At 40.2% G+C, this 14,886-nt stretch overlaps 1 long non-coding RNA gene across 1 annotated transcript in view; it reads left to right on the forward strand.

Moving 5' to 3' along the window:
• LOC134513848 (uncharacterized) overlaps nt 1-14,886 on the forward strand; it is an 83,723-nt gene continuing 68,837 nt past the window's right edge. The window contains exon 1 of the long non-coding RNA XR_010070521.1: nt 1-66. This is a non-coding gene — a long non-coding RNA (uncharacterized LOC134513848). The remainder of the gene's footprint in view (nt 67-14,886) is intronic.

Genomic DNA, 14,886 nt, shown 5'->3' on the forward strand with positions numbered 1-14,886 from the left:
GAGGACAGTTATTCCCATGGTACGCGTACAGCCCATAAATGAATCCTTCTGGATGAAAGATGCTCTGTAAGTTTAAGATCATTATCAAGACTGTTATACAAGCCTGAATGCTGCTTGGAGAGTCTTAAATACACTTCTGACACTCTTTCCTTGCTGCTAGTGCTAGTTCTTCGGTGCTTTTCCTGCTCTTCTTTAATCCTGTTGTTTTGGGGTTTTACTTAAAGAGAATAGGCTGAGAATCCTGGCTCCCACAGCTAACCATTATTCAGCACAAGCTGGTCCCAGAGCGTTTCCAGTAGGTGCTATTAGCTCTTATATAACCTGCATCAATCAAAGCCGCATGCAAAGAATATACCTCTATTTAAAGTACTTTACTTCTTAAGTCTGGCATATAATTCCTCAAGGGATGGAATGATATTCAGACATCATGCCTAGTGAACAATGATACTAAATGTCCTCTGACAATACCAGCCACCGATGTCTCAAATTATGATGATCAACAGTAAGCCAAGTTCTGGCATATATCTAAGTCTTATGGGAAGCGCTAATACTGCACAGGCACACACATGCACATACATCCTGCATGTTGTCTTGCTACTAACTTGCTATGTTGTCTCTTGACTCCTATTTGCCCTCTTTAATTTTTATTGCTGTTTTTTTTGTTGCTTCCTGCCTCATAACTAAAGCTGCTGGAAACTCATTCCTTCCTGGCGCACGGAATCAAAACAAAAGCTGGGCTTCACCTCAGATTCACACTGCCTGCTTCAAGGGCTGGAACCTCTGGGTGATTGCAATTACATCCTGTCAGTGTGAGAGACAGCAGGCTTGCTGCTGCCCCTGTCCTTGCAAGTCTGAGCCCCTGTGTCCTCCAAATAGCCTGATATGCTGCTGACCTTGGAAGGGAAGGGGTTCTTTATGGCAGAAGTGTGCTCTCTCGCCTTCTCACTTGCACTGGTTCAGATCTTGTAGTTTCAGAAAGACCCACTGATCTCAATAAATGAAATGGTCTTCAGGTCCTGTTATGTCATCCATGATTTCTGCATCCATGATTTTCTTCCAAAGTTTTCTTCAGAACTCTAGCTGGAGGCAAAACCTGATAGTCGGATAATTGTGGATATTTGGGCCTTAACATTGCATGTTGTTTTGGCTTTTCTTTTAAGTGTTATTAATTATAAAATCCTTTGTACTTTAAGTGTCTTTCCTTCAAAGTCCTATATGCAATTTACACAGATTAGTGTACTTGGTGTGAGCCTGCTCTAGTGGAACAGGTAGAAAGTTGATACTACGGTTTTACAGATAGCAAGAGAATAGCATAGTCACACAGCCTGGGACGTGTACTGACTTTTAGTCATGTGCTTTTAACTGTAGGGCTAATAGCAGTGACTCTATGATCTCTTAGGAAAGAGATGTCATGCTTAACTTGTCTCTTGCCTTTATCTTGTGTACTCAGTTTCAAAAAGCAAAATTTCAATGGTTTTCAATGGTCTTGTGGTGTTTTGTTGTAATTGTCACAGATCTGTTTTCTCTGTTGTTATATGGTTCTTAAGTAGGCTGCTTCTATTATGTATTTCATACCCCAAGAAAAGACTGCATGTCCAAAAGCTTATTCAAGTTTTTCAAAAAGCTATACTTGTTGGTCTAATAAAAGAGTTACATTGACCTACAAGCTTTGTCTTGTCCTTAGCTGTAGAATTCTTTACTTATTCTGTGTTCCCTGAATGCTGAATAGGGAGTTTCAAACTGGGCCATAAAGTTTTTATTAAATGCACAACAACGAAAGACATGATAGTAGTCAGAATCTGGCGGCTGGTTTTAAGTTTCAGACTTGAGTTTTGTTGAAAGGCCAAGGTAGGGCAGTTTTTCTGGTGATAAAGAGAACATCTTTTTGTCCAGTTTCATCTCCAGTTACAGTAATTTTGGACCTTACGCAGTAGTAAAGTTGGAAAAAAAAGGAAAGATCAGAAAAACAAAATATAAAGTAAATAGCGTTCTTGTTCCTGCAGACTGTAAGCTGGTGATAATGGATGAACCTTCAGAGATTTAAAATTCAGTCCAAATGAGCATCCAACACTTCAGATATTGTTATCAGATACATATATGAACCACTCAAATCTAGGGAGATATCTTACATAGGTTTACCATCCTTTGCTGTTAAACTGAAATAGTGTGAGGGCAACTTTCTTCATTATATCTCACCATTTTTTGTATCAGAAGAGAAATGGGGAGTGAACTGTCTGAACTCTGGGAGGTTTCTTTAATATACTGGGCTGCATTTTAGTTTAGACAGACTGAGAAAAGATAGAGATTTCCTGTTTATTGAAGTTAATTTGTCTTTTTCCACTAAATACATTGGCTTGGACAAAAATCTATAATTTAAATACCTGACTGTGTTTATATATGCATGTATATAGTGCTTCTGTCAAATATACATTATTTACACACACATCTATGTTATAAAAGAATGCTCAGAGACACAATAACAGGCATTTCCAGTATACTTATTTCCACTTGTGCATAAAGATCAGCCAAATGTTAGCATTACAACCATTTTGCAGCCATTTGCATATTATGAATTATTTCTTCTCACTTCAATGTGTCTCACATTGGAGAATAACATTCCATTTTAAATTTAACTAGTTCCATTTAATTCCAAGTCCTTGTTAGAATGTAGCTTAAACAATGACCGCATCTTATGAAAATACACGAGAAACTAACATCTGCTGCACTATGTTGGCAAACACCAGGGCTAATGAATGGTTGTCAGTATCAAAACAGATGTCTGTTTACAGTTAAAAAAACATTCTTTACCAGTTTAAGTTAATTCCTAATTTAACTTTTGCTTGCAGTGTGTGGCTCAAATTGAAATTGCTTTGCTATGATGATGCATGATGGAAATGTTGGTAGATTGAAAGGCTTCTGTTCCCCTTAAGAAGTCTGATTTAAATGTGACATCTAAGTTGCCTCATGGAATCCATAAGGACAGTTTGATTTGATGAAGATTATCTTGTCAGTAGGAGAAAACTCTCATAATTTGCTGAATATAATCATCTGCCTAGGAGTATTACAGTTCAGAATGCTGGAGAGTTTTGCTGAGGTGGAAAATGAATGTTTAAGGGAAAGAACACAAATAGTCATATCATACAATCAAGTGAAATAAAATGGAAATGACTTCAGTGCTCTCCATACATCATATTCTTAGCAAGCATCAGCCTGAGATCTTGCATCCTCTTGCATCTATCCCACTTCCTAGTCTTAAAATACAGGCGCCTCTCAAAACGATGAACAAACTCTTCCATTTTTCTCTCCTCACTGAAGAGGCATTAAATTCAGTTCCTTCTTCCTCTTGGGATAACAAGTTCCTTTAAACCTTTTTTGGTTATTGAGGTCAGTGTTAGGAAAGTTCCTTTTCTAACGGAGAGTTTTATTTTTTCAGCCAAGACATTCAGTGTACAGACTGTGTGGTCTGCAGGTCAGGACTGAGCCAGCAATGTAGATTCTAGATGATTTCCCTGAATTTATAGAATTTTTTAACCTTGTGACAGTGTCTGTAGCCTGTCAAGTTTCATAGCTGCATGTCCACTTTCATGCAGACGTGTGCATTAGACAATACATTTTGACATTTTTTCACAATGGTGGCATTAATACTTGCATAGCGTCATCATGACATACATTCTTTTTTCTCCATCACTTTTTTTCCAAAGCAGACAGCATTTAGAGAAGATTAATTGATTTTTGAGAATGAGTCAGCAGATTACATGTTGTCTTTTATCTTTATCATACACAGAAAATTAGTATTACAGTGTGTCAGTAATTCATGATGACGTATAAATTGGAGAGAATACAGCACAGACCACAGAGTGGTGAACAGTGCTCATTATTCAGTTTAGATTTATGGACATCAAGAAGAATTAAAAAGAAATCTTTAGGTGTTATTGAGGATTTTGCTGTTTTGTTAGCATAATCCCTAAGTATTGCACATACTTAAACAATTAAAGAGGTTAAAAATAGTGCACAAGCTCAATGCCACTTAATGTAAACAGTCTTTCACCCCTTGCACTGTAAAAAGTTACTGGATTGCTGTATTTTCCTTACTGGAAAGTGCAATCTTTAATTTTGTAGCTGAAATTTGTTGTAGGTACTGTTTGTCTTACTGTTTGATGTAGGTATTGACTTCTCATCATAAAGGATTCTCAGTAAGATGCTGAACCCAGGCACATGCAATAAAACCCATGGGAGGAAGTTTTTCCAGATGGTTTTCAGTCTCCACAAAGTAGCTTTCCTGAACTATTTACCACTTCAAAACTATGGGTTTGGGTTTTTTTAATCCTCTGATCTTAGTCTCTATCAAGTGTGATGCACTGATTATCTTGTAGGAGCCGCTGAACTCTGACTTCTTATTCCTTTGATGCTTCTTGTGTTCGATTGCTTCTTTACTACGTCTCCCAGTCAACAGCAGGAGAAGGGCAAGGGAGAGGGTACAAGTGGAGAGAACTTCCTGTGCTTAGAAATGAACAAAGCCATGAATTATCACTTATTCCACAATTACAGTTTATGGTGCCCTGGGATGTATGTGGAATCCCGGAAGAATTGTGGTGTGTGAAAAGTTGGTTTCTTTGACTTCTTTCTGTCTTTGCAGTGATGCACTCTGAAACGAAAACAACCACGCAAACTATTTTTGGTGTCAGTTTTCCCTTTCAGCCTAGTTTCTGTTCCTTAATCTTCCACTGGAGTAGGTCTTCAGGGGCTCTGGTCTATAAAAATACTTAAACACTTCTGTTCATGTAAGTTTTCTTACTTTCACACAGAGTCAGATTAAAAATCGCTTCCTTCTCTTATGCCTGGTAATAGCCTATGCACTTTACAGCCTCAATAAAGCCAAAAATAAGAGGCAGAATGTGGCCTCCAGAGTGAAACTGAGCAGAAAGTTTGGCTCACTGTGTTCTGACAGGATGGCAGAACATCCTTGTCTATTCCCTACTTTTTATTCATGTAGAATGTATATTTTGTCCTGTGAGATAGAGGGACAGATTTAGGCAGACAGAGCACCTACAAGATTGTATCCCAACTTCTGTCTCTCCTTGCCATTACCAATCTGATACAATGGGCACTTAGAGTCATGCAGTAGTAGGCATCTGAACTGTTGTGCTGCCTCCTGCTCTACACCGAAGCTGCATCAGTAAATGAATACTGGAGTGAACAGGAAAATTGGAAAGCAATGAGTCACCAGCAGCTACAGTGTTGGTCTGATTCTGAAGGAACCTGAGAACAGAGTGGCTGAATTGCTAACAAAATGTCTAGAACTGCCTAGAAAAGAGAATGTTGTCCTTGACACTGGAGAAGAATTCTTTAAGAGGCAGGTAAGGGAAATAATTATCTGGAGAAAACCAGACTTCAGAAAAATAATCATAGAATCATAGAATATGTTGGGTTAGAAGGGACCTTTAAAGGTCATCTAGTCCAACCCCCCTGCAGTAAGCAGGGACATCTTCAACCAGATCAGGTTGCTCAGAGCCTCATCCAGCCTGGCCTTGAATGGCTCCAGGGATTGGGCCTCCACCACCTCTCTGGGCAACCTGTTCCAGTGTCTCACCACCCTCATTGTAAAGAACTTCTTCCTAATGTCTAATCGAAACCTACCCTGCTCTAGTTTAAAACCATTGCCCCTCGTCCTATCGCTACATGCCCTTGCAAACAGCCCCTCCCCAGCTTTCTTGTAGGCCCCCTTCAGGTACTGGAAGGCTGCTATAAGGTCTCCCTGGAGCCTTCTCTTCTCCAGGCTGAACAACCCCAACTCTCTCACCCTGTCTTCATAGGAGAGGTGCAACAGCCCTCTGATCATCTTTGTGGCCCTTCTTTGGACCTATTCCAACAGGTCCATGTCCTTCTTGTCCTGAGGGCTCCAGAGCTGGACACAGTACTCCAGGTGGGGTCTCATGAGAGCAGAGTAGAGGGGGAGAATCACCTCTCTGGATCTGCTGGCCATGGTTCTTTTGATGCAGCCCAGGATGCGATTGGCCTTCTGGCCTGCAAGCACACATTGTTGGCTCATGTCCAGCTTTTCATCCACAAGTAACCCCAAGTCGTTTTCCTCTTGAAACATTCAAATTGAGGAGAATGCAAATCAGTGAAACTTTTTGTTAAGGATAATCAGTCTATTTCAATCTACTCCTCCAGTTGTCTTCATGCATCACAGAACATAGTTTGAAAAAGAGAACTGGTGTCAAGATACACTTAAAATAATGTCAGACAGACAATAAATTCTGTACACCTGTTCATATTTTCCTATCATAAAACCAGACAGATTGTAGAAGACCAACTTCGACTTTCCTGTGGAACTTTTTGCTAAAAGGATTTGCTAAGTGTACCTTAAAACAAACAAACAAACAAAACTCAACAACAAAACCACAACAGAAATAGTAACAATCCTCTTTTTTATAAGCTCATGTGATTTTGAAAAGTCTGTACTTGTAGAAAAGCTATTTCAGGACATATTCCATAATAAAGATGATTGATAGTAATTTTTCTCGTCTCCTCTCCTCTTTCCTAGATATCTTATGGTCCTAGTAAATACCAGAGAATGCATAGCTCCAAAACATTAGCTCTTTGTAATTAAAATTAGCTGTGAATTTTGTGTGCTAATGCAAGTTGTAGCCACCAAATATCACTTTTGGCAGTGTCCTCCATCAAAGGAAGAACTGTGAGGCTAGAGTTTTTTCTTTAAAAAAAATAAATCCAAACAAGCTATGAGGGGTGAATGGAGGAACAGCCTTTTGTACTGTGTTTGGTATCTTAGTGGAACTGTGGCATGTCTGCGTCAATAGAAACACTGATTTCCTTTATGCTGCTGGCCATGTTTTGTTCAGGAAAGGTACAAATCTTGCTTGCAGTTTTTTGAGGCTAAGAAAATACTCATGCCTCATCTCGAGGATTAGTTTTTGTCTGTAGCAAGAAGAAAATACAAGGCCATTGCATGGAAGTTTGCAGATGAGAAAAATGGGTGGAATGAAAAAAATGAGCAAGGTAGGTCATTTAAGAAGAGCAACTGGTGTTACATTATGAACTGGATGCATTTATGCATGACAAATGAAAGGCTGCATGTTCTGGAAGCAAAAAGATGTAGATCCCACTTACACAGTGGCAGCTGTGTCTTGAGAAAGAAAGCTTCAGAAAGGACGGGGAAGGGCCAGGGGTTGAAGTGTAATTGGTTGAACAGGTACTCCTGGTTTTACGCTGAGGCTGAGTAGCTAGCACAGTCCTTGGCAGTGTAGCAGAGGGAATCCAGCGCAGGGATGGAGAAGCATGTTCTGCCATTATGCAGCATTAGTGCGCCTGTTGCTGGGCCTCCTTGTCCTATGCTGATGTTAATACACTTAGTAAAGGAGAGAAGAGAGAAAGGTGGTGTAGAAAACTCATTAGGTCTCCCAGAATAAAAGGTAAGCTCTCAAATTCACCCATTCAGGTGACTTGAGGTGACTTAATCACTCTCAATACACACAGGAAGATTTGTAGGGCAGTTTTAATGAGCTCTAATAGGGGAATTGGACCAACTCGTATTGAAAATAGAGTGCCAAATTTTCTAATGGGATGGTAATTAGCTCCTGGGACATAGCACTCATGATGGATTTTCCATCACTTCCAAGACCTTAAATCTGATTGTACACTTCTCCATACAATTAGTTTTGACTGCAGCTTATTAAAGTGACTTGGGAATTGTTGGTGAGGGTGTCTGCTCTGGCTGGATGAGTGTTTTCTGTTTTAAACTTGTAGTTGATGTACAGTCCTGGTCTGCATAAAGTTCCAAGGTTCAATTTTCCTGAAAGTATAAACCACCTTTATAATTGCAGATCACTGTAATCTGTGTTGGCAGGAATGGAAACGCTCTCCGTCATTGTGGTTTTTCTCTGAGGCAGCACTAGTTTTTTCAGGGCATCCTGTTTACCCATGTCCTCACTGGATCGCTTTACTCCTTGTCAGAGTTATCTCTACTACTTTTATGAGTGACTATAGTAGCATAAATCTTTCAATATTGTGGTTTCTGGACTAACTTGCTGGTTGTTCATCACAGCAAGGTTTTTGTTTGTTTGGGTGTTATAAAACTGGTATCTTTTCCAGTCAGTTTGGTTTGGAGGAAATTGTGGTAAAGTCCCCAACACCAGGAAATACATTAGCTCTCAAAGCTTCCCCAGGCTGCCCAGAATCACACAAGAGTGGTGCAGTTAAAAAGAAAAGAAAAGAAAAAAAGGTCACCTTTTCCCTTTGAACATTTTGAATAAGTGCGCTCAGAGAAAGGGGCTCAGGGAGACTCTTGCCTTTCTTTTTAGTTCAGTCCCATTCAGTGTCGTGCTTAGTTCACATTTTAATCATGTTTCAGGACTGAAGCAATCACGCAGGAGTGGAGGAAATCATCCATTCACCTTCATGGGTATAGTGATATATATTGTAGTTTCTAAGTTACCTGCATCTCTGAGTTCCCAGTGGTCCTGGCTGCAACCTAAGGAGGGTGTCTCCCTGGCTGGATAGCCCTGCTGTTCCCTCTCCACTGTGCAACCCCTGGCTGAGCTTCTCTGTAGTTCTCAGAGGGCGCATCTCTGCAATTGTAATGGAGTCTGGCATGGAGATGCCAAAGCTATAAGTGACCTGAGTTGGTATTATCTGCTCTGTTCTTGTCCATGTGCAGATTATAGCTCTGGAAGGGAGAAACAGCACAATCTCTGTTTCTGCAATAAGGCTCTAAGTTGCAGAAAGGTATTTTGCAGTGTTGACGTGCTTGCACTGCATCTGGATACAGAGCTTGTGAGGTCTCTGCTCTCTCTCCGGCATCTGTGCCCTCTGCTCCCAGCATGCGTTGTGGACGCTGTGTGCCCTGACTACCTTGAGAGGCCTTATTTTGTCATAGAAACCACAAGTTAAAGCAACAGTATTGCTCATGACCTGTCCGGACTTATAAATCAGAACAAAAACATTTAGGACTAACTCCCCCTTCTTTCAAGCATCCATAGCTTAACAGTGAATCCCCTGTCTTTCACCAGAGCTCTTCAAAGGCCGACACCACAGAGCACTGCGAACAGCAGCTGTGCTGGTTGTGGGTTCATTCCTGTTAATAGAGACTGACTGTCCTCAAACCAGTAGGTGTTACTGACAGAGGCCTATGAATCTAGTAAAAATATTTCACACTTGTTCTTATGAGGTGAGGATGTGAAACTTCAAAAGACTTGTTATCTTCCTTATTTTGGTATAGAGGATTTACATTAACTGGTTCTCATTGTCTTAAGTCTGTGAAGGAAGTGGATTTTTATCTTGCTTTTCTAGCTCTGTAGACAAAAAGTTCTTGGCTATACATAACAGCTGTCAGAAAGTTCATGCAATACTTTTTGAGTTTTCCACCATTCTGAGGCATCTGTCACGCTGTCACACAGTAAGTATTGATTTATTGTATTGTACTATACAGACCTGCCAATCCCTTAAATACTGGCTATTTAGTGTTCAATTTTTATTACACTAGCAAGCTTTTGAAGAACAGGGTGAGGTAGACTACAAAGAAATTTTTCCTGCCCCTTCAGCCAGGGAAGGAACTGTTTAAGTAAAAGAAAAGATGGGTGCCTGTAGACAGCAAGGAAAAAGTCAGACAAACAACAGAAATTTCAAGTCCTGATCGGTTAATTGAGAAATAACAATTCAATGCTGCTGTAAAAGTCTAGTGGTTTCAGGGGTGGTGGTGGGGTGTTTTGTTTTTTGAGTCTGTGAGCTGGTTTGCCAGTTCTGGCTCCTTGCTATCTCAGCAGCCACAAAACACAACCACAAATCCCACTGACAGTGTGCCTGTAGAAAAAGCTACAGTGAGTTTTCTCATCTGGGAACACGTGTTCTGTGTCATGCTGTTTTCTCGAAATGAATTTTGAAAATGTTTCTCGTGCTGCATACCTTTATCGTATACTTCCTCCCTTTCCTCTTCATTCAAGAGGAAGTTCAGTGAAGGGAACTCTGTAGGATTTTTTTACATCTCTCTCAGTGCAGTGCAAAGGGGTACAAGAGCATCTTCTACCACTCAATGAAGCTGCAAAAATGAACACAGCTGTCTTGTCTCCTTACAGCATTTTTTTAAGTCAAGAAGGTTTTTGAGATCATGCCTGCCGGCCCCACGAACAACTTTTGAGATGGACCAACAGGTTCAGGCAGATTGGCAGGAGGGGATTGATCTCAGAGGTGTTAATAATGCTACAAGCTTCAGGAGGAAGCCAAGGAAGAGGGGGGAGAGAGCCCTTATTAGTGTCTCCACAAGACAGATCTGTGTTGTTTTAGACACCAGAGAGTACACACAGGAGAAAAACAGTATAAGGCCCTAATGGCAAAAGATTATATAAGCAGCTCTACCATCCTATTAATTATCAGTAAATCCAACCACAAAGAACAGCTCATAGTAAAATAGGTTTGATTAGCTTTGCTGCCCATGGAACTGCTTGTTTATATTGAGACAAGTGCAGTAATTTCCTTTAATGGAGGTTCTGAGAATGAGGAAAAGCATTTCTGTTCATTTGGGGACTACAGGACACATCTGATGTTTTGATTTTTCATCTCACGTACTCAGAAGATGTGGAGATGCTCCTCTGTTCCTGTGCTCTGATGGGACCATCCAATTTTCCATTCTGGGTGCCCTCATTAACAGGGATTTGCCAGCTTGACAGACTGGTGAGCTCAATAGGACAGCAGAGAACTGTGAAGCAACACCCAATACTATGTACTGAAATCTTTGCCTGCAAGGAGTCTGACTGACCAGATATTTACTATTTAGTATTTAATATTAATATGAATATTTACTTTAAAAATACTGTACATCCATTTACCTAAAGCAGTAGTGCAACTGTGGAATGACACACCTGGTAGAAGAAGGAACTTTGTATGGTTTAAAACTTGGGTAGCACAGGCCCTCCCAAAGACTCCCAGGGAATGGCAAAAGGAGGAGGGAGGGGGGAAATACAGAAGAGGGGAGGCTGGGATAATAGCATAACCTTGCACCCTCCCTTTTTGCTGGTCCTACTGGCAGGTTGTCTCCAGGCTTCAAGCTGAGATCAGGAGACCCAGCAAGACTGCTTATGTGGCAGCCCCTGCTCTGTGTCCTCAGTGGCACAGTGATGATCCAGCGACCATAAACTGAGGTCTGGTTCCAAAAGGAGCCCCTTGGATTTTTCTTTTGTGATTGAACTGCAATTGCAGCAGTTAAGACTTTCCCATGGTTGGAGCACTAGGAACGTCTCACTTTCCCATGTGCCTTCCTTGGTGACCATTAACATGTGAGATCGCCCGACCTCCTTTCCCTCAGACATCACACTCTTGGTAGTCTTCTTCCCCTACCCAGTGGCCTATTTTGTTTTGTTTATCAGCATCTGTGTCAAATTTTGTTTAAATTTTCCAAGGCATTGAAAAGATATACGGAGGACAGACAGATACACATAGAAAGCCTGATTCAAAATGTAAACTAGATGGCTTTTGAAACTGGCAGTGGATAGTGCAAACTTCCCTTGTGTCAACAGTTAAACAGTTGTCAACAGTTAAAAAATAAAACAAACAACAAAGATAGGGAAATAACCATAAAACATTTCTTCAGAACCGCGTGGTTTAGTCGTAGGCAGTACTCTCAGTACACAGTTGTTGAGACCAGTGTATTTTGCCCGGTTTTTCTCGTCATTGTTTGATGTGTTATCTGTCTGGGACAGCACCGTACTCTTACCTCAGCTCGTAGCATCGACATAATGGAGCTCCTCCCAGAGGTGCTGCTCTCTGGAGCAGGTTGTGTGGTATTGTGCAGTGTTCGCCTTCCTTGTTTTTAACAAACTTCATTATATCTCTGCTCTGGACTTCTGCTGCAGCTGTTTCAAATTGCCACAAGGATAAATCAAGGGTAGTTGAATAACGGGTATTTGGTGTGGCTTCTCGCAGGAAGTGATGGCCGCTTTCAGTATCTGAAGGGGGACAGAAAAAAAGCTCAAACCACTGGAAGGACAATAGGTGTGCTTTGGATTCTAATTTATTATCCAAATAGTGCTATTTTATTGCTAGATGGGAAACAATTTGGAAGTGTTAGCTCAAATGTCCAAACGACCAAAAGTTGCTCCACAGCCTCACACCCTCATAGACAATTTCTTCCTTCAGTCTCTCTGCTTAGGAATAGAAGCTCTTGCCAGGGTTATCACCATTAACCAGAGGTGTGGAGGCTGTTCAGATTGTACCTGTTGAGTAAGAAGGGACTGTCAGCTTCCTTAAGCTCTCACAAAATTAACTTCTTTTTAATGGAAAGAAAATAATACAGTGAACTTTTTAGTTTGATTACTCACCAAAACCAGTGGCATGTTTGGTATCTATAGACAACTTCTGGTGAAAATCCCGGAAATCAGAATCTCATTAGAAGAACCTTATTAATAACTTATTAGCATAAGTTTGAGGAAGAAAAATGTGAATACTTTTTCTCTAAGAGCTGACTCAGGAAATAGTATTTTCTGATTGTGCATCTGAGGAAAACAAGCTTAGATATTACCTAAACAATTCTTTTTACAGATTATAATTGTGCTGGAAATATGCTTACTTTATTATCTATAGTTCTGGTCTACCAGCCTAATGTACCGTAAACTGTTGCTCCGATGACTGTCAGCAGTTCTGTTGCAAATGTAATACTGGATTTGTAGGAGTTCTTACTGAAAGTTTATTTGCAGTTTAATACCAAAGGATCAATTTGAAGCATTTAGTATTAAAAATCCGCTTTGTTTCTTCATGTCATACGGGAATAAAAGCCAGTATTTATTTTCCTCCAACTTAATTTTTATGTAGGAATACTATTTCAGAATGCCTCCTGTTCATGGTACTCTTTTCTGCTGGTTGTCTTTGGGGCTTCTGGAGATGAGTGCCGTGCTTTGGGCTGAGTGTGCTGAACAGTTCCTTAAGGCCAGTAAGTTCCATTACTTCACACGCACATCCCTAATCACCTTGAAATGACAATAAATATCAGCTCATAAATTAATTATTTGCATCTGCCTACTAATATTAGAGTCAGTTTGGAAAAAGCCACCTGTGGGATATTTTTTATTCTTTTCCTGTATGTGACAAATATGGATAGATAATCCAAGATGCTTCAAAGAACTGGTCAGGGAATTGCTTATTTTCCTCATGAAAATATTTTGATAAATGAAAATGCTCGATTTTTATGAAAATCAAACAACCCTAAAAGGTCACAAGTCCCAAAACTATTTAGGGATTTTCTTTAAGGGGAAAACCAGATCTTTTAATTAAAAGTTCGGTATTTTTACCTTTTACTAAAGCAGTTTCTTTGATTTTTTTTTTTCTTTTTGTTTTCGTGGTGGGTTCAAGCAATTTCAGTTTCTGATTTCCTCCATATGAAAAAAATGTATCCACGTATCTTGAAGTTTGTTTGTTGAGGTATGTTTTATAAGATTATAGCACTGAAGCATGATTTTTTTTAACATTTTTTAAAAACTGAAGGCAATTTGACCCAATTGTGTGAGTAAAAAGACCCTGTCCTTTGTCAGAGTCTAAATGTGGATATTTTTAGACCAGGAGGAAAATGTTTTGGAAATGTATAAACGTTAGTATTTCTAAGACAGCTAAAACAGATCCTGTCTGATTTGCTGACTGCAAATTTCCAAAGCAGTACAACAAACTGGAAGATTCATTTATGCCATGTGGAATTTCTGTAAGAGTATTTTATTCCTACATTGTGACACCCCCTCACCCCCCCAAGGTTTTTAAAAAAGCAAGACTATGACGTGGTTTATGGGAATGCCCCCAAAGAGTTATATGCCAAAAAATATGCAAATATATCTAAAAGGCCTGAGGATATATGATGAAAAATGTAAGATGTTAAGATATTTCTCTACCTTTGACTATAAAAGTTGAATTGCTTGGTCAAAGTGAAGGGTTAGACAGAGAGTTCAGTAAACTGTAAAATGGGATTAATATACTCAGCATGTTAACAAAGTATGGAGGCTTCTTGGAAGGATGGCTGTCAAGTACACAGGAATAAGAGAAAACGATTGAAGTGAGTACATAAAAGGCTTATGCTTTCCTCTTGCTAAAGGGAGACACCTTTCTAATAGAGGTGGAGTGGGTTCCGTGTGGTGAGGAATGCACTAGGCCAGGTACACACTAAACTTGTATTTTTCAAACTATGAGGCTCACGCAAAGGCAATCTTGAACAGTTGCATCTACTTTTTAAAAGCAGTTTTTCACTACTAGTAAGTGTTTCTGGAAAGAAGGCATTTATTTGCTTTTGCTGCCAGTAGCTGCTCATTCTCCAGAGCAGGGGAGTCAGTGTTTAGACTTGCAGCCAGTATTTGCAGATGCTTTTCACTCCCTCAGTCTGGTGGCACTTAATGGCTGCTCCCAGTGGAGAAGTGCTGATCAACATGGCAGCAGCATCAAAGAGGTGGGGATTTACTGCTGATAGCCATGAAGGCATGGCTTGTGTGGTCTCAGATGAAGTGCGTTTGAAAGAAGGGAAGGATAATCACATGAAGATGAATGGGCCCAAATAGAGAGGCACGCCTGCAAAAAAAATTGAGATATGTTGGCTTTACTGCGACTAAATCTAAGAGAACTGGTTCCTGGAATCCTATCATAAGGCATGGTATCCTGCATCTTTGTCCTACTTCGCAGGCTACTCTGCAGGAAAAACTTAAAAAATAAACAGGGTGCAATACATACACTCAATAAATGCAGCCAGTTTGTTTAGCCTTTTCAGAATGGGGCTGAGTACAGGGTGTGGTACACTGGAAGGAGTGGGACGGTGGGGTTTTGGTGTCTTGTATCCTAGCCTAAGTGAGGTGGACACATCAGAATGGTTTGACCTCTGAAGTCTTTCATTCTTTCAGGTCTGTTGAT

The sequence above is a fragment of the Chroicocephalus ridibundus genome, chromosome 3, assembly GCF_963924245.1.
Source record: "Chroicocephalus ridibundus chromosome 3, bChrRid1.1, whole genome shotgun sequence".
NCBI classification, from domain to species: Eukaryota; Metazoa; Chordata; class Aves; order Charadriiformes; family Laridae; genus Chroicocephalus; species Chroicocephalus ridibundus.